General features: G+C 43.9%; 1 protein-coding gene across 13 annotated transcripts in view; it reads left to right on the forward strand.

Annotated features, from left to right (window-relative positions):
- Nucleotides 1–27526, forward strand: part of PPFIBP1 (PPFIA binding protein 1) — a 103233-nt gene that overhangs the window by 22609 nt on the left and 53098 nt on the right. For all 13 annotated transcript variants that reach the window (XM_015628064.3, XM_015628067.3, XM_015628070.3 and 10 more), the window contains exon 2: nucleotides 7235–7310. The gene's annotated coding sequence lies outside the window, so the exon portion shown is untranslated. The remainder of the gene's footprint in view (nucleotides 1–7234; nucleotides 7311–27526) is intronic.

Below are 27526 nucleotides of genomic sequence, written 5' to 3' on the forward strand. Positions count from 1 at the left end.
CCATTATTCTTCATATTATGGAGAGCTTGGGGGGAAGCTGCTGCTGGTGACTTTTTAACTTGCTGTGTAATTGGTCTGCACTTGGAGTGGTGGTCTAGGAGTGGAAAATGATTTTGTATCTTGTTTAGCTCCTGAGTCTTGTACTCTGCCTGCATCTCTTCTGTGTCATGAACTGCCTCCTTGATATTTTCTCTGAGAGAAAAGCTGCTTTTTCTGTTCTTGCAAGACATTGACCTCTTAAAAAAGGCAGACTGAAAGCTAATGAAGTTTTTCCTCTGAGAATAATGCTCTCTGACTGTTTGTGAAATGGTTTTTAATACTTGTGTCAGCATCCTTGTTCATTCCTTAACTAAACTGCTGTAATAGGTTAGTTATAAAGCAGATTCCTGAATAAAATTAGGAAGTGGGACTAACTATATTTGCCACTGGTGGCCATGGGACTTGCTCTGAGGTTGCTGATGGAGAAGCTGCTGGACCAGCCAAAGGAGGGAGTTGCTGAGTTTCTGCAGTAGAATCTGATCCTGATTCAGCCTGAGAGGCTGATTTGAATGTGTCTCCTCCACCTGAATAATAATTTTTCCCAAAGGTGTAGGAATGTGACACCTGTTTGGATCTCTTTGACTTCTGCCAAATGTGGTCAAAACTGACAAGCAAATTGAAAATTTATTAGGGTGAGGACTGACAAAAACCACTACCACATAAGCTTCATTTCCTTAAGAATCCAGGCCAGAAATATGTGCTGAGGGTTTTATTCTGCAATCATGTGCTTTAAAACTGTGTGGAACAACAAGATTGTGATTCTGATGGTATTTTCAGGATTTTTTGCAGTGCATATAAAAGCACAACAGCTGAATCCTGATGTGTGCATGTGTATTAGCATGTAACCAACTTAACAGGGATGAGACAACCCAAGTGTCTGTATGGAGAGAAAGCAAAATACATGTATAAAACTTACTTGTGAAGCTGGCAAAACAACTAGTTAAATTGATCCTAATTTTTAGGGTTTTCAACTCTAATCCTTTGGCTGCCTCCTCTTGACAGCAGCAAAGGGATGTTATTTTGTTCCTTTTCTTGGTAAGTGCTTTTGGGTTTTGCTTCTTGCAAAGCTTCCTCCTCACTTCCCAGATTTGGAAACACAGAGTTGGGCTGTGTGTGCTTCAATAACAGGATTCTCTAAGTTTGTGGTGATTTGAGCTATTTAAGTTCCTTTGAGGAATGTCAAAGTATTGCTGTGAATGTGAAGGATGCCCAGAACAATTAAGGGTAATTACAGGGCAGGCATGTTCCTGGAAAGTGTCATGGGGAACTGTAGTGGTTTAGATTTGCCAATCTGAGTTTCCCAGTCAAACTACCACATTAACCTTATGTAAAAGCCTGATGCCTTTTGGTCAAGGAATATCTTGTGCTTGTTTTGAGCAGAGTTGGGAAGGAGGACAGAAAGTAGTATGGCAACACCAGTGAGGTTTAGGAGATAAACACCACTGATAGAGCAGTGCCTTTTGCATTTGATGGGGTGTGCCAGGGTTGAAGGGATGAAGGACATGGAGGCTTCTCCTGGCTCTTTTGCATTTGTAGTAGAAGAAAACCAAACTGGTGCCTGAGAGAGAAAACACTTTGAAAATCTTCCTGTGTTCATTTAGTGATAGCAGTGCTTCACTGTGATATCTTGCCCTAAAGAAAAAGCAGTTTCCTCTAACAAAACTCTAGCAGCCTCTGCTTGCTTTGGGTTGTTGTCTGATAAACAGGATCCATGGCTTTAATCACCTCAGTGTCAGCAAACATAACACAACTCTGAGGGGGGAACACTGACAGCACCAGCGCTTGGTGCTCTCAGATCTGTCACTCTCTCATATCTGATCCCACAGACTTATCATCACCCTGCTTCAATAACGTGAGTTTTGGGGCATGAGATCTTCAGTTAAATTAATGTGGTAGTCTTCCACATTTTTCAGACAGTTTTGCATCTTCCATCAACTAACATCTGCATTTTCAAAGACGATGAACTGCACAATCTGTTGCTTTGGCTATGGCTTGTAGAATTAAAACAAAGCACTAGCTGACAGAAACTGCATACAGTGGCACTCCAATTCAGAGATGGACACAGTGATTAATATGAAATTAGTCATAGATTAGTCATATTTTTTCTTTGTGTAAATCATATCTAGTTCCACTTAATATCTGATAAGTTAGTGATTTGAAAGCTTTTATTTAAACCTTCTGTAGTTTGTTCTTGTTGCTGGTCTTAAAAGTACTTCATTGAATGGTCTAATCTTGTGTTACTCATCTCTGACTCATGAAATTATTCAGAATATTTTATTATGCTTCCAGAAAGTGTTTTTTTGCTGTGGTGATTGGCTATGTTGTCTGCATCCTCCAGTGCTGCTGTGTTGATTCAGTGACTTCTGTGCATGTACATTGTTCAAATCTACTGTTTTGTGGTAGGAAATGTGTGAGCTATCAGCTGTTTGGATCCCTGGAGTTAATGAAGAGGTTATTTTTGTCCAGGCCCCTTTAGTTATGCCAGACTCCCTGGGTTTGGATCGAAACTTGTTTTTTAAGCTCCAGGCTGGCACTTGCTGGGCTGGTAAGTGCCCACGTTTTGGGTTTCAGCTGTGGGTGCAATAAGACCCAAAACCAGACTGCCTTGTTACGGTTGATGCTGTGTGATTTTTGTCTGTGTCAAAATGTCTGTGGCCTTCCAGAAACCAAAAATAAAGATAAGGGCTCAAGTGTCTGTGTTTTCTGTTCTTGCCTAATTTATCTGAGTGCAGCTAGCCAGTCCCAGCATAAATAAGAGATCTGCTATGTGGTCTGAAGAGGCTGAAGAATGCTTCCAGGGACAGGGTGATTTAAAGGTGAAGGAGGCTGTGTTGGTGAGTGATACTTGGGTGTATAAGATTGAGGAAAGCATTCAAACTGCAGTCCTGATTGCTTCCATTAAGATTCAAACCAGCCTTTGCCCAAAGGCCTTTTACAAAAAATCATGTCATTAGTGTAAGACATGCATCAGTGGCTTTTTCCATGGAAAACCATTAGTTCTCCAGATCATTCAAACTGTTAGTGTCTCTTCCTTGCTTGGCTTCTTGGCTTTAAATCCTCCTCTCACTTTTCCAAGGCAAGATAGCTGGACAGAATCAGCTTGCATCAGTGACTTCCTTGGAACTGCATTTGTTAATAATTTTTCCTTAGTAATTTTGAATCCTGTTGCCTGTGGAAATTTCTTTTAAAAACGTAGGACGAATGTCATAGTAGCTTTTTAATTGCAATATAAACAGACAGACATGAGGCATGTGTGTGGGAAGGAGCATTAATTTGAATTGTGCTGTGATTACCTGGGTCCCATGTTTCAGAATAATTTTTTAGCTTTTAGTAGAGAGGAGGGGCTTTCAGATCTTGTATCTCAAAGTCCTGTTTTTCTCGATCAGAAATGATTAGGCAAAACAGATCTTTATTTTTATCTAGTAAAGAACAGACATGAATCCAACTATTTATTTGCACTGCTCTTGCATTCTTCTGGAAATGTTCCTGAAACAAAGCTCCTAGGAGTCACAAAGCAAAGAAATAGTGCTGCACCTTTCTTTTTCAGCTGTGTCCCTAAACACAGTGCAACATGTGATTTTTTTTCAGGTCTTTGAGCACAGGGCTGTGTCCTGTTTAAATTCACACAGCGTGTAATTAATTGCATGCAGTTGTGTGTCTTGAATTTAAAAAAGGAATGGGTGGCTATTGCAGAAAACATTTGATTGGCAAGGTAAAATATTGCTGCTGAACATGCAAGATTGTGGGAGTAGGATTTGCATTTTCTTTCTGGTTAAGAAATTAGAGTCTGCAAAAGAAAAAGACCATATCGTGCATCTTTCTTTCCTGGGGATACTGGAGAGGTTCCCCCAGGGCGTTTATACTTTGTGATCTCTCTATGAAAGCAAAAACCCAATTAACTCTCACCTGGTTTGCCTAGTCCTGTTCTTCTTAAATGATCATTCCTAACGACTGGCTCTTGGTTATGAGTGTGGTTTTCTGGGAGGTTGTTTTCTTCATATTGAAAGTGAACTTGGATTGAACTTGATGGAGGCTTTTGCTCTTGCTGTCAAGGCTGGAGAACCCCCGGTCTCCTGTGTGCCCACAGGTCAGGGCTGTGTGACATGGGAGCAGCTATGCCCTCAGCTCCTGTTCTTGGATGATAATTTACCCTTCCAGTTAAGCCAGAAAAGCCCCACCCTTTCCCAGAAGTCCCAGTTTTCACTCATGGTCCTGAACACCAAACTTTCCCTGGGGGCTGTCAGCCTGCCTGGCATCCTAGTGCAGGGTGAAGCCCCCTGGATCTCTGTGTCCTGTGCCCTGTTCAGGCTGGAGAAATGCTGGGATAAACCTCACAGCCAATCCTATAGGAAATACTTCTGTAAACAGTCTTCAGAGGTGAGGGTGTGCAAGGGGGTTTCTTTAGCTTAGGATTAGGGGGTGTCTGGTAGGGATAGTGTTGGGGTTTAACCCCAACCAGCAACTAAACCCCAAAAAGTCACTTCTTCACTCCTTTCCTCGTGGGATCAGAGGGAGAATTGGAAGGGTAGAAGTGACAAACCTTATGGGTTGGGATAAAGATGGTGTAATAAGGAGGGCAAAAGCTGTGCACACAAGCAAAGGAAGGAACTCATTCTCCACCTTCTATGGGCAGGGGTTCAGCCATCCCTAGGAGCACCATCACAGGTAACAGTGACTTGAAAAGATAAATGCCAGCATCCCAAACATCCTCCCCGAGCTTTATATACTAATGTAATGCCACATATGGTCTGGAATGTCCCTTTGGTCAGTTGGGGTCAGCAGTCCCAGCTGTGTCCCCTCCCAACTCCCTGGGCACTCCCAGCCCCTCACTGGGGTGGGGTGAGAGGCAGAAAAGGCCTTGGCTCTGTGCAAGCCCTGCTCAGCAAGAACTAAACCATCTCCACTGTTTGCAGCACAAATCCAGAATTTAGCCCATACAACCCACTGTGAAGAAAATTAACTCTATCCCAGCCAAAACCAGGACCAGAATTTCATTAGTCGAAATTAAATTGAGTTTGAGGAAGGAAGGATGCGGGGGAATGGGAAATGAAGCCCACTTCCCTAGCAGCCTTGGGAACAAACAGAATCCTTGTGTTGCCAGGGTCTGAGGCAGTTTGTTCCCTTTTGAGGAATGCAGGAACACGTTCCCTTCCTCATCAGACAGCCAGTGGCTGTGCAGCTTGCCCGAGGTGTGGGTTGTGTGTGTGTAACTCTGACTCTGTCGAGAAGGAAATGACTAAACTTGCTGTCAAGCCACAGTAACAAAGAACATCTTTGATTTACCAAAATAGTGGTGGTGGAGAGGCTTGGGAATATCTGTGGTGCTGCCACCCATGCTGGGAGTAGCAAGTCAGTCTGGAGAATGGCTTTCGTGGGGAGTGTGAGTTTCCTGCAGTGGTGGAGGGGGACAGACCCAGCTGGGAGCTTGGTTCTGAACAACTGCAGAAGATGCTGAGGGAGTTGGGGCACCACTAGTGGCTGCAGCAGGAGGGCCAGGCCAGCTGCAAGGAGCAGAGGTGGCCAGTCCCACGCAGCAAAGATGCAGTGGCAGAATCCCACGGCTGCCGTGCTCCATGTCTCCTTCCCCCTGCTGCCTGTGTGTCTTGGTAGCCCGGGCAATGGGAATCCCAAAGGTCCTGTCAATCCAGGAGCATCAGCTCTGGTCAGATTGTAACGAAGGGGAGAAGCTACATCTAATTATAGGTTTTCCATTTTGGCCCTTCATATTACTTTAGGCAGGCTTAAAATAACACCAACATGACATTCTGCAGTGCCCTTTATAGAAACCTCAAATATTTTTTTTTCCCCGCCTACAACATTTTGCGTCTTTTTCCATCTGGCAGATGTTTTTTCCCCTGTGTTGCACTGGGCTCAGTACATAATTATTCTGTTGCAATAGCCTGGAGCCCTGTCCTGTGATGGAGTCTGCTTGCACAGACTCCTATGTCCTGCTCAGTTCTGTGTCTTTTTTTTTATCCCCTGGTGGTTTTGTTCAATCTACTCTAAAAAACTCTTCAGAGAAGTAATGAGCACCCAGTCATTTGTGCATCTTGAGATGATCTATTATAGCTTTTTAGTGTATAGCCCTGAAAACATTTGGGATTTCTTTTTTTCCTTTCCCAGTCATACAAGGGGTGAATTATCTGTCTTCCAGTTTACAGTCTCTGTATATTTGCAGTTTGTTGCCACAAGTCAACAACTAGTTAGTCAGTGTGCCTTTACTCCCACTTTTTTGAGCTGATTCTTTGCTTTCTGATGATGTTACTTGCTTGTCTCAAACTCCTCCTCATGCTCTTGGCATGACTTTTTTTGGAGAGCAGTGTCTTGGTGTGCCAGTGAAGTGTTGCAGGTGGGGTTACACTGGTGTGTTCCTGGTTGTTTCCATCATTCTACCAACCATATTTCACTGAGCACTCGTCTTTGAGTCACTTATTCTTAAGCCTCTTCTAATGGGAGCTTGTGTAACCGCATAGGTTTGGAAGTTTTGAGTTATTAGCCTGAAGTTTTATTCCCCAAACTTCCCTTTTGCATTTCAGATTCAAAGCCTACCCAGAGCCTTCTCCTGGAACAGTTTTGTCAAATTTCCCATACCAAATAACTCCTCTTTTGTCCACAGTCTGTAGATGGGAGTATCCGAGACTAAAGCTTCCTGTCAAGCCACAGGAACAGAGAACATCTTTGATTTACGAAAATAGTCATAGCAAGGAGACTCAGGAACTCAAGCTGAGAATGAATTGTGGGGTTGATTCAGTGCTATGGGTTCCTCTGACTTCCACTGGCTTTACTTCACACATTTTCAAATGTTCATCAACATTGGGTGCTTGTTTGGGGTTTGTTTAGGTTGCAGCAGTGAGAAGGAAGCATTGCCAGACATTATTCACCTTTTTTTTGTGCTGTATGTGTGTGATCATCTGGGGAGGTCAAGGGCAGGCACAGACCAACTGTGTAATGTAGAGATACTGGGAAATAATGTTGCTGGGAATTATTTGGAATTAACAAGCTCATTTCAGTTTTGTACATCAGTTGTCATCTTTTAATCTCTTGGTATTAGCTTTTTTTAAATGCTGTTATGTACATTATCCACAGTGCTTCCTGTATCCTGTGTCACTTGATAATAAACTTTTACAGGATATCACAGTTAAGTCATCTCAGGCTTTGAGTGATTAATCAAAATCTCCATTTCTCTTTTTCTCAGTGTTGGAAGTTTATATGGATCAGTGGTACGTGCTTAAGAGTAACAGTGGAGATCAACACTAAGTCTGTTCCTGTAGGTAAGTAATCTAAACCCACTGCATTGCTGATGTCTGTTATCTACTATCTGCTGGTTTTTTGCTTTTTGATATCTTACACAACAGCTCCTTTGGGTTTTCATTTCAAATGTCATTAAAATGATGCTCTATATGACTTCTAGTTAGAATTGTAGAAGAATGTCAGTCTGCTTCTCCAGATATCCATTGATTTTGTATTTTTTACAGGATGGTCCTTACTTAACACAGTCTAAGCTGTAGTTTAGGGTCAGAGAAATGTGGAAACTATGTTTCTACATTTTAATGACAGTGAATTTAGGGTTAAGGTGTGGACTGTGGCAGAGTAATGAAGTGTGTTTGGATTATCCAAGAAGCAAAACTGAAATTAGCACTGGAGCTGTTCTGTGGCATATGAAGGGTTCAAACGGTGCCAGTGCACCCAGTTTGGAGGGTTCAGCTCCAGCACAAGCTCCCCCTGGACGTGCTGTGACTGCGTGATGTAGCTGTGCATGTGCAGTTAACCTGACTCAGCAGGTCTATGGCAATGTGCAGAGAAACTACCAAGAGCTTTCAGATTATTGGGACAAGTTTATGAGAAAATGCATTCAGCAAAACAGAGTATGTGTTGTGAGGTCTTTTGGAAGTGTCCCAGTTCTGTTGGCTTCAAGGAGCAGGATTTTGCATTCGGTCTAGACTGATTTGATCCAAGTAGCCTAGTGCATGTCAGAGCTGGCAGTCTTGTTTTGGGAATGGTGATCCCTCATCTACTTTGTTTTGGATATTATGGTATGATTTAGCATCCTAAATTCCAGCTGGAGAGCTGGGTCAGATTGCTGAGCCTGCACTTGATCATTGTAACCCATGGCTGGGATGTGCTTATCCCATAACTCCACAGCTGAGCTCCTAGTCCCTCAGGATGTGAGGACTGGTGTCTCATTTAAAATACCATTTCCTTTATTTTATTCCTTTATCCTCTCCATAGCCCTTGGAGTGCTTCATTGCGGCTCTTTTCCCCTTCCCACACTAAATCACTGTGCATGAGCTCTCTCTGGGATTCACAGCTGCCCAAGGTCTTGAACCAGACCTGGAAAGAAGTGGCTGTTGTTGCTCCTTGTTTGTCAGAAGCCCTAAACTCCACTGCCAAAAGTTTTTATTCCTTGGGTTTTTAATCAGAGGTCTGCTGGCTCTGGGAGTGGTTGTCACCTGTTGTCTCCCATGCTGGTCACATTTGTTCAGTTTTATCACTGCTTATCAGGGTCAGTGAGATTATACTCCAGCTGGATTTGCATCCATCGTGGCTGTAAAAACATGGTTAAATGTCTGGTGCTGGCTGGCAGCCACATTCTGCTGGATGCGTGTTTGGAAACTTTCAATCTGCTGGCATCACTGTGCGAATGTCTTGCCTTTGCTGGAAGTCTCTCCCTCTTTGCTCCCCAAATGCTGTGCTCAATCCCCTTCCCCAGGAGCAGCAGAAGGCTTGGGACATAAATCTGCCTGGTTTTCCTTGTCTCTGGTGCTGCTGCTCTCTGGGAAGGGGGTGTGTGTGTCCATGTCCATCTGGGGCTGTAGGAGCAGGTGCTCAGTCCTCCCTTCTCCATTCCTGTGGCTCCACTACTGGCAGGTCTCTGGCATTTGGTGGAATCGGACCTGTTGCACTCAGCAATCAGTCTGAAAAGCTTGATTTCTCCAGCTGCTGCTTGCTTTCCCCATTAAACAGATGAATAAGGGCCTCCCCTAATGAGATGGCAGGAAATTCCTGTGCCTGACTCAGTGCTGACAGGGGCAGGGGACTGTGTTTTGTGCTGCTGGTTGTTTCTCCCACATGGAGAGGAACATGGGCTTCTTTGCTGGGTTACCACAAGTTCAGCACAGATGTCTGACCTCCAGTCTCACCACACAGAATACACCAGAGTGTTCAGAGTGGAGTTTCAGTGCCTCTGCCCACAGCCTCTATTTATCCATAAAAGCATGGATTTTTCCATCTCGCTGTTCCCTCCCTGGCTAGCTCCATGTTTAACATGCTGCTGCCAGTTCAGCCTTGCCCCACAGTAAGGCCACATGTATAAATAATCCAGAAAAGCTAAATAAGGCTTTTAAAATAAGCCTTAGCAGAGACAGCTCCTTCAGCATGGTGCCATGAAGACACAGAAAGGGTAAGTCCATGTAGCCAGAGTCAGTCATGTGCTCCCTATAGCTCCTGCTCTTTCCTAGCAAAACCCTGCAGTTTTGCAGCTGTGTCTTCACCCTCTTCCACCAGCTCTGAGCTAGGTCTGTGCTCCGTGGCAGCAGATTTTTAGTGTGTCTAAAGCTGAGACAGAGCATCACATGCAGCACTGAAATAGTGTCCAGTCCACTCTCTTACAGTGCCTGTGTGCAAGAGGCAAAAATCAGTATTTGTTGGGTTCCCCCCCCTCAATGTCACACTGAATGAAGGGAGGGAGCGAAGCACAAGGCAATTTCTATGTATTCCATTTATTAGCACTTGATGACTTGTCCTGCAGGGCCCAGCCCACACACAGTTTTTCTGAGGCTCTTAATAGTTGTGCTAAACTAAATTGTGCTCAAAATAGAAATAATTTCAAACATTTCCCCAGAGCCTGTGGCTGTTCTGCATGTTTATGGGAGGTGCAGCACTGCCCATGGTTGGGGCACAGGAGGGTCCCTGTCTCACTATATTAGGAACAGCAGAAAGTACAACACAGACTCTGTGGCTGGGCTGCCTAAGAGAGCAAGATTTATTATTCCAGATCTTCTTTTATAGACCGGTCCGAGGTAAAACTCTCATTGGTCAGTAAACCAATACATCACAATCATTGGACAACTGGGGAACAACACCCTTTGACTGTTTCTTGCAAGTAAACAACAAGGATCAAAACAACACCTGCAAAGGTTGTTGTCTTTCTCCAAGGACTGTTTAGATTCCTTCTTATGCTTTCTCAGGCCAGAGTGAGAACCTTGTGTGACTTAGTTTCACACAGACACTGTGCTCCCTGCCTGCTTTCTTGCATTCAGCATCCATAGGTCCCCAGGCAGGCTCTGATGGGAACTTTTCTGGTGTCTTTTTCCTCCTCTTCTCTTGAGACGTAATAATGCTGCTTGCAGAAAAGAAGCATGTTATTCTCTTTTTGCTCCTCACATTTTATGTGATGTGGTTTGGGAAACCTTAATGTAACTTAAAGTTCTGCTCATCCACAGTTCTGATGGTGGCTCTCTAATACACATAAATCTCTGCAGAGAGGGGGGATGTATTTATCTGTAAACAGTGAGCAAGCAGCCTGCCCTGTTTATCCAGCATGTGACCCTTCTGCTGCACAGTGTTTTCCGGCCTCCCTCCAATCCGGTTCTTCTTATTTTACTGACTTTCCCAGTCCTGGAAATTGCTTTATGTTCAGAAAACATAAATTCATGCCTCACAAAGCTTGCAAATCTGATTTTACTTCTTTCCTTCTTTTTTGAAAAACTCTTTTTGCTCTCTTTAAGACCAAAAATGTACATTTTCCCTGTTTATTTAGACAAGCTTATTTTGTCTGCAGAAATCTTGTAAAAAGCTAAGTTTCTTTGCTTGAATTTATAATCCTCTGAGGTTTATGTATTGAGAATAATCTTTGTGAGCTGGAGAAAGATTGTCCAATCTGTTTTATGATGTCCCACTTTTTGAGTATTGCATCTCATTAGGAATACAGTTGGCTGTTTGCATGGCTTTTTTCTTCTCTGTATAGCTTGGGGGAGAAAATATATCATTTCTTCATCTAGTAATAATGCTTGGCGCTTTGCATCTTCAAAGAACTCTGTGGCTATGGATTGAATAATTCCTATAATGTTGTGTGTATTAGTTTCTCCTCATTTCCCCCATTTTACAGATGGGCAAAGTGAACAAGAAGTCAAATGAGCTTAGGCCATGGAAAGAGAAACAAGGTCAATTTGAGTTCCCACCTTCCTGGCTTCTGCTAGAGCAACAAAAAGTTTGATTCAGCTTGACACAAAGGGAAATGTAATGATCTTTCCTAGCCTTCTTAACTGCTTAAGTGCATTTACTGGTGGTATTTTTTCAGGGTTTTTTTTTTTGTTGTTGTTGTTGTCGTTTGTTTTGGGTTTTTTTCTAAATAAGTTTTCTCACAGACTGATAGGGCTGTTCCTTCTTAATGAGTGATTGGAGGTGTGTGAGGAATTGTCTGAAGTTTTATAAAGGTGAAGCAGCATGTTAATGGGGTTAGGTTTGTGGGGTGTCAGTCACTGCTGTCTGTGGGATCTCTCTGCTCCTTCCTTCCTCTTTCCTCTCAAACCAGAGGCAGGGGAGACCTTTTCTGTATTATCTGGGAATATTTTTTTCCCCATCTTGCTTTCCATCTGAGACTAAGATGGGAGAAGCAATCCTCAAAACGGGAACTGTGTCAATACATGGAAGCAGATCTTGTTTCATCCACCACATACCATGCTAAGATTTTTTCTTTTTCCCTCCTATGGACTGTAGTGGAAATTATTGCATTAGAGTGGTGTCTGGAATGATGTCATTAGCAGAAATAATTTCATACAACTGTACTAGGCTATAGGCTTTGATTTACAGCTGCTTAATGAACTGACAAGACCCCCCAAATGCATTGCATGGCATACAGAAAAGGTGAGTGCTGTAGGCAGTAAACTGTGGAATTAGGCACTCTGTTACAGAGGAAGTCATGGCAACAATTTCATTGTCTACTTGCTAGAAGTTAGTTAACACTTTTTTTTTTTTTTTTTTTTTTTTTTTTTTTTTTTCAGGATTTCTGGCTTTTTACAAAGTTGCTTTGGAGCGCTGGGCAGTGTTAGGATAGTTGAGTCCTTTTGGGGAGAACAGATAATCTGCTAGGTGAAGAGGAGCATGGAAATCACATGAAGAACTCCATCTTCCATAGGAAAATCTCATGGCTGCATCTCTGCAGGCTCTCAGAGGTTCCCTGACCACCTTCTGACTGGCTTCAGATGCCTTGTTTGATAGACTTTCAGGCCAAAGGCCTTGCATGGCTTAGCACAGCTTTATTCTGGGCATGCTGTGCTAGTGAAGGCAGAAAGGAGAAAGCAGCTGTCTCCAGCTATGTTCTCCTTTTGGGGATGCAAAACTTTGCAGAGCCTTTTTTAGGGGTTCAAGATTTAGTTCCAAGATTATATTTAGTTTTCTGTTTCTGATGGGTAGGACAGCTATCCTGATGCCTTAGATGAGACCTTCAGCAATGGACAGCAGCACCAAGGTATCACGACCTTTAGAAATGAAAATTTTTATTTTAATTTTTCTTTGACTTTCTTATATATCTGGTACCTTATTTGTGCATGCTCCTTCCCAGTGTTGGGCAGAGCTGTCCTGAACCACTCTATGTTCCCAGGGCTCTGGATTCATCCTCTGCTTTTCATGACAACCAAATTACTTGTCTTCTGACTTTTTATGGATCTGAATGTGACTTTTCATGAATCTGGATGTTTTTCCCTTGCTGGGCTTGGGAAGCCCTCAGGGCTGAGTTGGGACTGGACTTTGCAGCAGTGAGTCCAGAGCATTTGGTGAAGGCTTTCGTGCCTTGCTTGCAGGGTGTGAGTACTTGTGGTGAGGTCTTGATGTCTCTCCTTTGTCATTTGACAGCTTCTCTCACTAGGTTTTGATTTCAGCTGCTTAGGAAAAATGTCAGCAGGTCAGTGTGTGGGGAACTGCATGTGCGTCTGGGGTTGTTCTGCTGTGTTTGTTTTAATTTTGTGTTCTGTAGTTTTTTTTGAGGTATTGCATCCAAAAGTAGTGAGCACCTCCAAGAGCGTGCCCAGGGTGAATTGCTTGGATCATGCTGATACTCAAGGAATTTTGTTGAGATCCTTTAGGATCTCTGGGTGTTCCTTAGGTATTTGAAATTAAGAGGAAGGGACCAACTGGCTGGAAGGGCTGGAAGGTAATTGACCAGGGAGGGTTGGATGGAGGTTTTTTTTGTTTGTCTGTTTATTTTTGTTTGGTTTTTGTTTTGTTTTTTTTCCTGGGACATCAAACCACTGTCAGAAAGCACTGAGGTCTTCAGTGGAAAACCAACTGTTGTCCTTTTTTAAAGCTCTCCTCACGACAAATTGGCAAGCTCCCCATTTTTCCTGTGTCTGAAAGGCTGAGGTGGTGCAGCCTAGGTTTGACAAGTGATAGCTAGGGAGCCTGACTGTTCTCTGTGAGGATTCCAGCTGTAAGTTGGCCCTCTAAAATGAGCAAGGGAGTGGCTTCCAGGCTGAGGTATCTGGAAAATATCAAGGGGTAGGTGAGAAGGTGTGAAAGGCAAGGGCCACTCTGAGCAATGAGAGCGCTCCAGAAACCTGGCAGTGACAGCAGTAGGAGAGGTGCTGAATGAAGCTGGAGGTGGGCTGGAGCAGGAGCTCTGTGTCCAGTCTTTCCCTTCTTTCTAAAAGAGGCTCAGACCCACTCTGCATTAAATTGCTGTTTGTCTCATCCTGCTTATCTGCTGGTCAGCCCCCACACTCACTCCAGATGTTCTTTTATCACAAAACCAGAGATGCACCTGAAATTGTCCTTCCAGGATTTGGAAGCTTTTTTGATAAAGCTGCCTGTCTACCAGTGTTTTCAAGGACACATCACACTTTGAAACTGTGGTATTAAAATAATTGCTTTTGAAATGAAGGGAGGGTCATGTGCCCTACATCAGAAATTCCTCTTAGTGCTTATTAATCCGGTATATAAATGTCATGGCTTACATCCACAGGGTGTTTATACTGATTTTTTAGCTGCATCAGTATCTCTTGCTCCTCAGAATAAATGCCATATAATCCAGTAATGAGCAATATTCTTAATTTAGAAACCAAAAATAGGACATAGACAAATCTGAGTTACTGGAAGAAAGTAGGAAATAGCCTTACCTCATGAGGGGAGAGCAAATTCAGTTGAATCATCTAGTGTTCAGTGTAATGGTAAGGCCAGAGAATTCCATGTGTTTCCCTAGGATGACACAACAATTGCTGTATTCCAGAGGCCTGATCCTCCTCTGGGACACCTCTTCTGAGGTGTGTAATGGGGTAGTTACAGAAGGGTGTTTCCCTTCTTTCCAAACCCTGGATAGGTCAGTGCCCACCAACTGGAGGTACATTAAGCAGAAGGGATTTAGGCTTACGCCTTCCAACACCCTGTTTGAGGGATATGAAGTTGTTCCTCTGAGACCTCTGAGTGAGCAGCACTGGCCGGGACAAGATGGGAATTTGGGAGTAGAATGATCCAAGATCTCTAATGTCTGGAGCACCTTCCAAGCTGACAGTCCTACACCTGAAGGAGGTGCTTTTTCTCACGCCCTTAGCAACTGTTGTTAGGTAACAGCAGTGGAACAGCAGTCATTTAAGCATCAGTGGCTAGTAAAGTCAGTCCCTGATACACTAAGGATGGTAATACTGCAGGATGTCCCCAAGGGGTGATGACTCAGTGGCCAGTGCTTGTTTTCTTCTCACCATGAGGGGCACAGGCTGTTAACTTTTAGCTCAGGTGCTGTCTGAATGCTGGCAGATGGGTGAACTTTGTTCAGTAGTGGCTTTCTGTGCCTCATTCCTTTTCCCAGACACAGCCTGCTCTCGCACCCTGTGAATTCCCTCAGTGCAACAGAGCAGCACTTGTTTGCTGATTTACTGAATGATTTTTGATTTGTATTCAGTATGGAGTAACGGTGGCTCTGTGTAACCCTAGGGAAATTTTGCCTTGAGACACCTTGGTAAAGAAGTTACCTTTCTGTGTGATGGTGGTGTCACACTGAATCAGAGTGATGTGGACCAAGATCCATATTGCATGTGAACATGTCTTTGTTGCAGATTGGGTGTGAGTTTTGGAACTTCAGTGTTTCCCCTGGTCTCAAACACCCACCCACCCACCCACTCACACACACTCCTAGAGCTGTACTCTGGTGGTGCCTCTAAGTGGAGAAGGAAGACAGATTGCCACCATAATGATCAGGATGTTTGTGGAGATTTGCTCCTGTTGTGCTTGTGGCAGAGGCCATGTGTGGCAGATGGTCTAAAGTCACTCAAGGTGAGGAGAGGGCTGCTCTTTATTACTGACAGCACCCGCAGGTTGCACAAAGCTGCCAGGATCTGTATTTTGACATCCTGTTTTGGTCATTTGGTCAAACAGGCAGCCAGTGTTAAGCATGTCCTCAGCAGCACTGACTTCAGTGGCATTAGAAACATGCTTGACATCAAATGTGGGCTTGTGCAACTTGCTGATCTCAGGCTGGGTGGGTCTTGCTGAAAAGCTCCTATGCCGACAGAGAGACTGTCGCTATTTCAGGCTGTGGTTCCGCTTGGCTGTCAATCCAATTTAAGGGGGCCAGATTATAAACACCGAAATGCTGAGCTGGTGCAAAGCTGCTTTGCTGATAAGGAGCTGTTCAAAATATTTGGAAAGTTCAGCTCTGCTGCGGGACTGGGCAGCCATTCCTGGCTCCACTCCCAGGGCTCAGTGCCAGGGGTGTTTTGGCTGGTTTGCCTGCTTGGCTGGATGCCAAGCGACTGAGGCTTGACGTGCCCTGGGTGTCACTGTGCCTGAGGGACACTGGGGGATGGCAGTGGTAAAGCAGCCATCCTGGTTCTGCCATCTGGGCACTGAACAGCTGTCTGTCCCTGTGGGGACAGAAAATAGAGTCGTGCATCCCATTGGATGCTGCAGCATTGCTGGGAATACCAAAACAGAGTTTATGGCAGCTCTGGTCTCCTTGTATCTGTTCCCAGCTCCCAGCAGGAGGTGAAACTGTGATAGGTGCGAATGCTGCATCCCTGTCTGAGGAAGAGCTTTGCTGACTGTCAGTGTTTCAGCCCCAGAATAGCCTGGCAACAGAGCAAACTGGCAGCTTGCAAGCGCTTGCAGGAGCCTCTTCGTGGCTTTGGTTGCTTTTTGCTCTAAGACCTCAGCAGAGATTTCCACGGTTTCTCCTTTGCCCTTGCCCTTTCCCATCCTGTCCTTCACAGTGCAACAATGTGATAGTGTTTTGTTGTTTCCCTTGCAGATTTTGGGCACTGATGGTATTTAGAGAATCATAAAATGGTTTGGGTTAGAAAGGACCTCAAAAACCATTTCATTCCAACCCCCTGCCATGGGGAGGGACACCTTCCACCATCCCAGGTTGCTCAGAGCCTCATCCAACCTGGCCTTGGACACTGCCAGGGATGGGGCAGCCACAGCTTCTCTGGGAAACCTGTGCCAGGGCCTCACCACACTCACAAGGAACAATTCCTTAATATCTAATCTAACCCTGCTCTCTGTCAGTGTGAAGCCATTCCCCCTTGTCCTGTCACTCCAGTTCCTAATGAAGATTCTCTCTCCAGCTTCCTTGTAGGTCCCCTTCAGATACTGGAAAGCTGCTGTGAGATCTGTATGAAACCTTCTCTTCTAATATTTTTGTTATCAAGGGGTGTGTCATGTATAAATGTAACACCTTTGTATCCTATGAGTATCTAGAGTGTGTTCCCATTCCTCTGTAGCTGATCTCATAATTTCCCTTAGGGACCTTCTTTGCAACTGTGGTGTCTTTCACAGCATCTCTGCCAGCTGTGCTGCAGTGCTCTGGGCAGGGAATTGGGAGGAGTGATGTGCCCAGTCCAGTATGAATGTGGTATTGTGTCCTCTGGATAGTTCCTGCAAGTAATCACTTGGATCAGATGCCTACTGCCAAGGGGTTTCCTGGTGCCTGGGTGTGATGTTAAGGTGTGATTTCCTGTTAGCAGGATGCTGTCAGCCAGTGATTATCCCCCTGTCACTAAAAGAAGGGGCAGTACTGCTTTGAGCAACTGAAACAACTGCCTGTTGGGAAGATGGGAAAGGGAAGCCCAAAAACATTGCTACATCAGGAGAAACTATGAGTGCAGTCAGTTCTGACAGCGAGAAACCGTGTAGGTACACAACAAATAGTAGTAATAGGCTGTGTCTGTCTCCTCTAATGCTTCCCCTATCTGATCAGTTGTCAACATCTGTTAATCTCTGCTGCCACAGAATGTGGAGACAGCTCTGAGGTTTGTGTTGTTAAGGGTGTGTGCTGTGTATAATTCACAGAGGGTTGTGACAGCCATAGTGAATGCTGTGATCCACGCCAGGGAGCAGTTGGATATGGCTGTGTTATCTCTTGCGTTATGCAGGAGGAGTTTGTAGCCTTGCTGGTGTTACAGCAGGAGAGGGAACATGTGTGGTCATGTTACCCTCAGTAGACATCTGCATGTAGCTCCTTGGAGCAACAGGTTGCTGGCATGCAGCCACACCGGCATCTTGGGATTTTGTCAGATCTTGCAAGCAAAGGAGCACCAGGCTGGGTCACAGTTCTTGGACAAGAAGCTTCCAGGGAACAGGCTGCTGATGCAGAGATACCACAGAACTGGTACCTGCTGATATGTCCTTGTGGTGCCCTGTGCATTCTGGCAGGCATACTGGGTGTGTTTCTCTTCTTCTGTTGTTACTTGGTATTTTCTGACTTCAGAAGAGCACTACCACAATTCTACTGTCAGTGAGAAATAAGTTGACTCTGCTCTCCCCCATGCTGTGGGCAGTTGTAAAGGATTTGAAATGAGTGTTTTGAAATCTGCAGTGGAGTAGTGTTGAGGTTGTTTATGAGATAAAAAATTGCTCAGGCACAAGTTGAAAATCTGCTTGCGCTGAACTTGGCTTTAGCAGCAGTGTGGAGCCATGCTTCAGATTCCTAGATGCTCTTGGACATGGAGTGCTGTCTTTATTCCTCACTGGTGCAAAGTTCCCACAAATGAAAAGTTCCCACTGGTGGGAATTTTGCACCAAGTTGAATGTGTGCTCTACCTGGGTAGGCACACCCCTTAAAATAGCCATGAAGACCAGAGTAACAGGAGCCCCAGCTCAGGTGAGCAACTTTTAACCTAAGTCCTTCAGGGTGGCTGGTTTAGCTAAGCTGTTTCTTTTGATTTAATGCCCAGTTTACTTCACCTTCATGTCTGTCTTTAATCAGGTTAGCTCTCTGGAGTTTGGCAGCTGGAATTAGGAAAACAATGGTTGTTTTAGAGCATGTTATTGGCACACTGTTGTGTTCAAGTTCAAAATTGTTGACCTCATCTAAGATGGAAGTTTCCTACCTTGGCCCACAATGCTGCAGTACCAGGAGACCCTCTTGGGCAGAGTTGCTGCCACAGGTTGAGTTGTTATGTGAGTACAGAACAGGTGGTCTCAGCTGCCGGAAGCACTGCTTAGTACAGCCTGAGGAGTGCCTGTGGCATGGGAACTCACCAGCAACCATGTGGAATTGTTTCCTCTGGCTGGAAGGAGGGTTGCAGCTGTCTGGCCATGATCTGGCTTCTCAGTATTGGTTTCAAGCCTGAAGTCCTCTGTCCCATATCTGCTGGTTTTCCTCCTTCCCTCTGCAAGCTCCCTGGGCAGCCCAGGTAGCCAGAGCACTGCCTCTGGGCACAAGTCACTGGTCAGCCACTGTAAGGCTGGTGGTAAATGTCTCCTCAAGCCTCAGGTTGACTTCATTACCTGTTTACTCAGGAGGCTGCCTTTGGAGACATCCCATGTACCTTACTCACCTTTTTCTTCCCTGGTAAGCGTACACTTGTGCTGTCACTTCCTTCCTCTCCTCATCAATGGTCACTAGTGTGACTGGACATCAGCTCTTGTTTCATTGATACTGAGACTTAGTTTAGAAAAACAGGATGCCCTAGAAGTAATTGTCTTATTCATGTTACTTTCCTAAGTCTTGATTTTTTTATTTTTTTTTTTAGACACAATAATGCAACAGGGAGTTAAACCCCTACATTTTGGAAGGTTTTTAATTAGCTGACATGTTGATTAAGATCTTGTAATCTGTAGAATACTGCACATCACACTACTACATCTTGGGCAACCCTCCATTTTCTTTTGAAAGACAATTTAAATAGAATATTAGGGAAGAGGGAAAAAAAATCTCCCCCAAACCAGAGCACAGAAATGGCAATTTAGAATTCTTGATATTTTGCAGAAAGCTGCTTAAGATTATCTCCTTAAAATGGCAGATTTTGCCTGCAAGTCAAGTAGAGGAGCAGGAGCTGATATTTCATTAAAATACTAGGTGAGGCCTAAATGCATTTATGATCACTGAGCCATTTGCAGGAAACAGAAACTTAGAACTGCCATAAGTTTTATTAAAGGGCAAAAAACAAATCCCAAAATCCAACAGCATGACTCAGGTACTTCTTCTGCCAGAGATGTCTGCTTGTTACCACGCAGAGATGTTCTGGCATTATTTTCCCTGCTTTTTCTGTGTGTGTGCTTGTGAAGAGCCCCAGCCTGAAATTCCTGGCACAGGTCTGTGCTGCTCCCTCAGGTCCTGTCCCTGGTCACCAGAGAGAAGAGATCAGTGTCTGAAACACACTAACACTCAGTAGTGCAGGATTCCCAAGCTGTTGCCATGCTTCTGAAGCTGTAGCAATACCAGAAAGGAGCACACTTGCATTAAGGGATGCATCCTGGGCTGCATCCAGGGCAGCAGGGGAGGGGGATTCTGCCCCTCTGCCCTGCTCTGCTGGGAGGAAAGGCTGAGGGAACAATTGGGATTGTTCAGCCTGGAGAAGAGAAGGCTTTGGGGTGACCTCACTGTGGCCTTGCAGTGCCTGAAGGGAACCCACAGGAAAGATGGAGAGAGACTCTTGACAAGGGCCTGGAGTGACAGGATAAGGGGGAATGGCTTCACCCTGACAGAGAGCAGGTTTAGATTGGATATTGAGAAAAAATTGTTCCCTATGAGGGTGGTGAAGCCCTGGCACAGGTTGCCCAGAGAAGCTGTGGGTGCCCCATCGCTGGCAATGTCCAAGGCCAGGTTGGATGAGGCTTGGAGCAACCTGGGATGGTGGAAGATGTCCCTCCCCTTGGCAGGGGGATGGAGGGAGATAGGCTTTGATGTCCCTTCCAACCCAAACCATTCTCTGATTCTATGATAGGAATTAATTTGCAAAAATAAGAATTTATCAACAAGACCTGAACCTCTCTGAGGTAAATCACTGTGGTAGCTGTGTCTTGCCAACAAAACCTTGAAGTGGATGAATCCATGTAGGCAAGCAGTGGTTTGGTACCGTAAGGAGGGTGGTGACTGAAGGGATTTTGTCGCACGGCTGGAGGGTGTGTGCAGCAGTGTATTTTTCTGTGAGCAGTTCAGTGTGAGTGCAATGTAGAGCTGTCCCCATTTCTGTCCAGTGACTGAGGTGGCAGCCATGCAGAGCTGCCAAAATGCCCCTGCTGCAGCCTGTTTCCATGGAGTGGTAAATAAATGTTGGGTTATCCCTGAGAGGAGCTGTACTGTGACATGAGCCCTGCATGAAGATGTGACAATTTCCATCCTGAAATAAGTGATGTTTCTTTTCCTAAACAGGGATAAAACTGTAGTTCTGTTGTATATGTAAAGCAAACATTTGTGCCAGTTTTGGATTTACTTTTCCCATTTTAAGGAGCAGGATAATCATGGCTGAGGCATCACCAGTGTCCTCTGCAAGCCCAAACTAGATTTGTGTCAGTGCTTTTTTATGTTCAGCAGAGTTAGCGTAAGATCCTCCTCCAAGGGAGGATCCCTTCCTGACTTTAGACAGGGAAAAAACATCTTTAGTCCTTTAGAGCTAAATATAACCTCCCAGAAACCATCCCTCCAGTGATGGCTCAGTAAACATATGGAAGAATACTCCGGCCCTAAAAGGGAAGCACAGGAGGCAATAGTTTTAAATAGTTATTTGTATAGATCTGTTATATATGAAACAAGAACCAACATTTTAAAACTTACCTAGTGCTTGAGAGCATGCAAGATTATCTCCAGGTAACTCCAGTGTCTCCATGTACGCTGCAAAAGATTTGGCCCCAGATGTTTGCGTGGTTGCTGAGGAAGCTGCTAGTTCATGATGAGAAAATGCAATGATTTGTTTACTTCTGTTATTTGGGGTGGGGTTTTGCAGTCTTCTGGTTGGTTTGTTTTCTGTGGGTTTTTTTTGTCATGGTAGTAGAGGACAGTTCTAGGATCATCCTTTTTTTTTAATGGTTCCAGAAAGGTCTTTGGTTGAAGCACAAAACCTGGTACATCTTGACAGCCATCCCCAATCACTTTCCATGGCAAAGGTTGCAGTGTTTGGGAGTTGGGTTGAGTTTTTCCTTTTGCCTCTTAAGAGAACACTTGAAGATGATCAGCTCACCCCAATTAAACCTCATAAGGGCTTTGCCAGTGCTGGTGTACCTTGGTTTTGTCCTAGCCTCCTCCATCCTGTTCCCTTCATGCACTGGGCACTTCTATTAATCACAAATTCCCACTTCATGGCAGCAAGTCAGTTTGCATCCTACAGGTTAAACCTGTGTTGTTCCTTGGGAGCTGGATCTTCAGCCGCAGGTGTGGACTGGAGGTGTATCTTGGTTCTGTTTGACTTGATACATGAAGAACAACTCCTTGGCCAGATGGTATAGTGACAATCAGCCTATGGTTAATATATACCTTTCTTTCTACAAGACTGAGTCTTGCCCCACCACCCCTAAAGGCTGGGAAAGTGTGAAACACTTTGTGTCTGCTTCTTTTAGCATTAGATATCTAATTTGATTTGTATGTAAGTAGGAAAACTTTGAAGTGCGGTCGAAATACAAAGAGAAAAGTACTTCAAAGAAATGTAACATTATAAGTGTATCTGATCCCTCAAGGTTTTTGAAGCTTTATCTTGAGATTATGTATTCAGAGGAAGATTTGTATGGAAATGCTGAGGGTCATTAATGCATCCAAGCCTTTATGAGTGTTGGCCTTGAACTATTCTGGGCTAGTTTTGCTTTCACATGGTGGCAGGCAAGTAAGTGGTCTTTCCCCATCTGTCTGCACTGCCAGCATCCCTGACACAACATAAGTTAACATGGTCTCTGAGGGGGAAGCCAGAGCAAAAGCTGTTACAGAGTGAGACTTGTTCAGCATTGTTATCCCATGATGAGCAGAGATTTCTGGTATGGCTGAACAAAACCACAGTGTGTAAACTCCCCAAACTTCTGATTTTCATTGGTTGCTCTACTGTGGTCCAAGGTGGTCTGTGGTGCTGGATTACAGGTTTCTAATAAATACCTTGAACTTTGGGAGAGTTCAGATCTTAGAGCTGAGCTTTGTTTTAGGGTTGGGCATCCACTCCTGTACAAACATGCCCAGCTGTACTGGGGGAGAGTGGTTGTTGTTTTTCCTTTTGGCAGACAAGGATTCTGGCATTGAAGTTTTTAATTGCAGAAATTATATTAGCAGTTCCCAGTGCTCAAGGCAGGGGTGTGTATGTATGTGTGCAGGAGGAGCTAATTAGTTGTATATAAATAATGGGCTTGGGAGCTTTTAATCCTAGATGTATTGTTCCATCCTTGCTATCATCACTTGGAGTGGAACTGTGGAAAGTTAGAAAACTATGAAGTTACACAAGAGCCACTTTTCCCTAATACAACTTCGAAACAACAGTGGGGTTACTTTTGGTCTTTCTATGTCATAAAAACATATTTGAAATTTTATTCAGTGTTTTAATAAAATATTAATTATTAATTTTAATATATTATCTTAAAATATTATTAAATTTTTTTATTGTTTTTGAAGGTTTATTTTAATTAGATATGTAGGTCAAGGGAATGGAAACAGTTAAGCAGTCTAGGATTTTTATTCTCTATTACAGACTTTAAAAACATCAGGTGATCTTGCTTCCCCATGGCTTCCTTCCCTTCTGAGCCTTACTGTATTTCATGTCAAATAAGGGCCTTTCTGTGTTCAAACTTTCACAATATTCATAGATCACAAAACTTCCTTCAACAACCATGTGCCTCAATAGTGCTGTTCTTTCTTCTGAAAACTAATATCCTGGTGGAATGACTCCACTGGATGACCTCGAGTTTTGAGAGAGTTTGTGGGGTAAAACTGGCTTTCCAGAAGAGTCTGTAAACCTGACTGGCTTAAACATGTAGCAGATACTTAATAATGAAGAGGGGCAGTTCAGCTCTTGCATGTGGTGGTATTTCTACATTATTGTTGTTGTCATGGGATTTAGCCACACCTAAGTTTGCTTCAGACTTGTTGACTTGGATTGTGGCCCCACTGGTGCTGTGTGCTAACCCATCCACTGCTGATCCTGGGCCTACAAAGAAAGTTTTGTAGCTTCTTGCTTCAATTATACTGTAATTATCAAACCAGGTGATTTATAGGTGTATTCACACTGAACTGCTGCAATTGCACTGCAAACTTTCTTGCAAACTGCTTTTGAAAGTTGTCTTCTCTTTTTTATTGTGTTATAGCCCTGTCTGCTAAAGGCAGCCCACTATTGGTAAGGTCAGTAATAAACCACAGTTTATTGCTGTATCTAAATAAACAGGCATTTTTCATTGTTCTGTATAATTAAAACAGTTCCACACTTTGAATACTTGTAGTAAGTGATTCCAGTTTCTGTACCTTGTTATCCCAGAGAAATCCATGTAGGTCTGCAGCAGCTGGAGTTCTGCCCCAGCTGGGTGTCAGATATCTCTTGATGCAAGTGTGTCTTAATTTTCCGAGTGCTAAAATTTGTCTTCATCTCATGGACTGCATCTTGTTCAGTTGCAAAGCCAGCACTTTCTGTTTATCTTGCTAATGGGGTGAGGGGTGGGATCTTCCCCACTTCTACATACATCCAGAAGCTTGGCCATGGGATGGAGAGTGATTGTTCCCTTCCATCCCTAGACCTTTCTCTCTTACTGGGGGAAGAACAGAAAGAAGACCCTCTCCCCCCCAGTTTCCTCTTCCTGCTGCAGGAGAAAGAAGAGTATAGGGCTGGGCCCAGTTGTGTTTAAAGGTCTATTCCTGCAGAGGCCACAGCTCTGGCTTGCTGCTGATCTGCTGTCTCCCTCTGCCTTGCAGGTGAAGCCCTCCTACCCGTCAGTATCAGCTATGGATGTATTATCCTTACCCAGAATTGTTTCCATTCCCCTAGCACTGATGTCTTTGTCTTATGAACTCTGAGCCCCAAGCACAGCTCAGTCCCTGCTTCACCAAGTGTTTTAGCCTTGGATGATGGTGGAAGCTGCAGGGCACCAGGACTGAAACCATCTTTCTGCAAGGGATGGTGAGGAGGTGTCAGTTGAGTAAGAGGAGGATGGAAAAGACAACATCTCTACCCCAAAGAACCATCTGTAGGCTTCCAGGAGAAGGAATGAGCAGTAGAAGAGCTGATTCCTCCTGTGTCCTGGGTGCTAAATTTCTTTGTGCTGAGGAGCAAAGCTGGCACAAGGGTAGGCAGGACACACAGCTCCCCAGCCGAGCAATGGTGTGGGCAGCATGTGGTTCCTTAAAGCAGCACTGTAGTAGTAGTGGGGTTCTTGGGATTTGTTTGCTTACTACTCACCAGTGCAGCATTCAGCAGAGAAAGGCCCTCCCTTAGAGCTGAGAGCACACAGCTTTTGTCCTTCGTGTCTTAGCACTGGGACTTTGGTGTTGAAAAAGCAAGACAGAATCAACAGCACTCAGCTCCCTGGCTGAAAATAAAAAAGAATTAAAAAACTTTGCTTGCTCCAGAAATCCTCAGGGCTGTGCTTTCACTAGGGATTGGAAAAAGGATGTGCGGAAGAGAAGTGGTCGAAAACGTGTGGGAAGGGCAGAACAGGGAAAATGCTGGGAAATGCCCTGTGTGTGTGTGTGTGACCTCTTCACTCTAGCATCAATGTGGCTCTGCAGCTGGGCAGTCAGCACAGGCTGTGTCCCAGAGCAAGGAGAGGATGATCCTGAAGGGACGAGGGAGTGCATCCCAGCAGAGCCACACTGCCTGGACAGGAGGCACTGTTGTGGAGCCTTGCTCTGCAGGGTCTGTGGCAGCTCTGACTGGCTGTGGGATAGCACACGCCGCAGTTACCAAACATTAGAGGCCACTGCTTGAGGACAACAAACACACTTTTCAGAGTGTTTTGCCCATGAACCACTTGACCCTTTCCAAGCTGAGAACTAATGCAAAATTTGAAATCTGTGTTTTGAACCCACATGGAGTATTTCAGGAATGTCAAAGGTAAAACATTCATTTTTAATAGTGATTAAAGTCCATGTGCTTGCTAAAGCAGCTTGTCTTCGTGTGGTCTCTCTGATATTCCCAATTGTGCTACCTAAACAAAGGCTGTTAGAAAATCTCCAGTGGGAGTTACTGGCAAAGGGCTTCAGTTTAGGAGAAAATTAAGAGATCCACAAATTTTTGAGGAGAAAAAGAGAAAATCAGAGGGAAAGTTAGCCTGCAATTTATTGGTTTTCACTTTTCCTCTATTTTTTTACTCATTAGAATTCAGTCCCATTCTATTACATGGCAGAAAAAAGATCCCTTAACCAAATTGAATTTTACCCTGCTTCATTTTTAAAATGTCAGGAGAGTTGAGATGGCAAACCATGTTGTGGCAGTGGTGGTACTGGCAGCCTCAGGTTCTCAGAGATCATGAGTCTTTGAAAAACGAAAGTATCCTCACACACAAACGTGGGCTTCAGATATCACACTCTTGTTTTACGTAGTACTCCTGAAAGGTAAATCTTAACACAGCAAAATCAGAAGTAGATAGAAGGGGAAGGATGCAATATATAGACAGATTTTTTCCATGTGTAGCAGTTGATGCTGCAAAATTATAAGGCATTGGATTTTTTGTTATTTTCTACAGACATGTATTAAAACACTGTTCAGGCTAAATATATATTTTTTAGGGACTTTTTATGAGTGATGCCCTCTACTTCTGCTCTGTGCAGTGTCGACTCTGAAAGTGTGCATCTAGGACCCCTTAGACCTGGAGGTCCAAAATCTAGAGCCAAGTCCTTTCAAATCTGAAGGCTTGTGAATTTGGCCTTTGTAGGCAACTCATTGAAAGAAAGTGGCACAAACTATGAAATAGGATCTAAATGTGGGTCAGTGCTCAGGACTTAGGTGGGTTTTAAGGTATTTTTAAGAACTACCTTTTGGCCTGACAGTGCCCCTTTTGTTTTGTAGCCTGTGTGATCACAGTGTTTCAGTAACATGCTGCTGGGGAATGTGAGGCATTTCCTTGATTGCATTAGCAGTCTTGGAGTCAGGGATGAATATCTCATTTATTTTTCTCATCAGTGGACCCAGGCAAAACAAGTGAGAAAATAATGTATTGGTATTCAGGCTCTCTGAGGTGAGAAGTTGAAGACTATTAATAAACATTTAACCAGTAGAACAGGAACAGCCTGAAGTGGTCTGTGGGGGGTGTTTTCTGTTTTGTTTTTTTTAACAAGACTTCGTCAGACCTTGTATTTCTTGTGAGAAAAGAGCGAAAGTGAGTCTGAAGAGGGTGTGCAGACAGGTATTAGCATCACACATCATCTGCTTTGCAGGTAAGGAGCTGCTTCCCAGTCACCCAGCACTCAGAGTCGACAAAACAACATCGCCTGTCAGTGTAAAACCCAGGTTTTTAAATTTCCTTTCAAGTGCAACAACAACAAAAGAACTGCTGGAGTAGGATAGCAGAGATAAGCAACCAGAGTGATTTCAGTGCTGGGGACCCAAATAAAGGGTTTGTTTTGTAATTGGATATGAGCCATAAGCCATAAACCTTGACTCAGAGACTTTGGGTGTTCACATAAGCTGTTTGCTGTGTAGGCATCTCTGTCAAAGAGTCTCAAGGATGCTTATCTTGTCGAGGCTGAGCTTTTGATTTACGACCAGAGCGTTTAACAAATTTTAAGGCAAAGTGCAGAATACAACTCAGCTGGTTTGTAGTAAAAGTTGTGTGATTTGAGGTTAAGTTTTTCCCAGGTATAAACTTTTATATTTTGGAAGGACTTCTGTGTTTTGTATTCTTAAAGGATTTTAAAGTAATTTCTACAGCTTGAAACCTTTTATCTTGAGATGTTTCATGTGTACTATGGGATGGGCTTTTAAACTCAGTGTGCTTCCATTCATTTTTATCAGTTAAAGGAAATAAATAATGTTTGTTGTATAATAAAGAAATAATGAAATTCAGGGAACAAAGAAAGGATCTACACTTAGGGAACAAAGGGACATTTGTTGCTTTTTTTGTAGACATTCGTAATACAAGAGCAGTATTGCTTTGATGTCATTGACTACAGCTCAGCAAATTCAAAAACAATTTTATTTGTAAAAATAAATAGACATTATCCATTTAAAGTAAGCGTTTGCCAACGTTTGGGTTGTTTGTATCCATAATAATGGTTATGGATACACCTGGCTCCACATGGTGACTTTGGGTAAGGGGGACAGTGTCTGAATTACTTGGCCAAAAGCATATCTGGGGGCTTACTAGTTTCCCATCCCTGCCT

Source organism: Parus major, chromosome 1A, assembly GCF_001522545.3.
Source record: "Parus major isolate Abel chromosome 1A, Parus_major1.1, whole genome shotgun sequence".
Classification (NCBI taxonomy): domain Eukaryota; kingdom Metazoa; phylum Chordata; class Aves; order Passeriformes; family Paridae; genus Parus; species Parus major.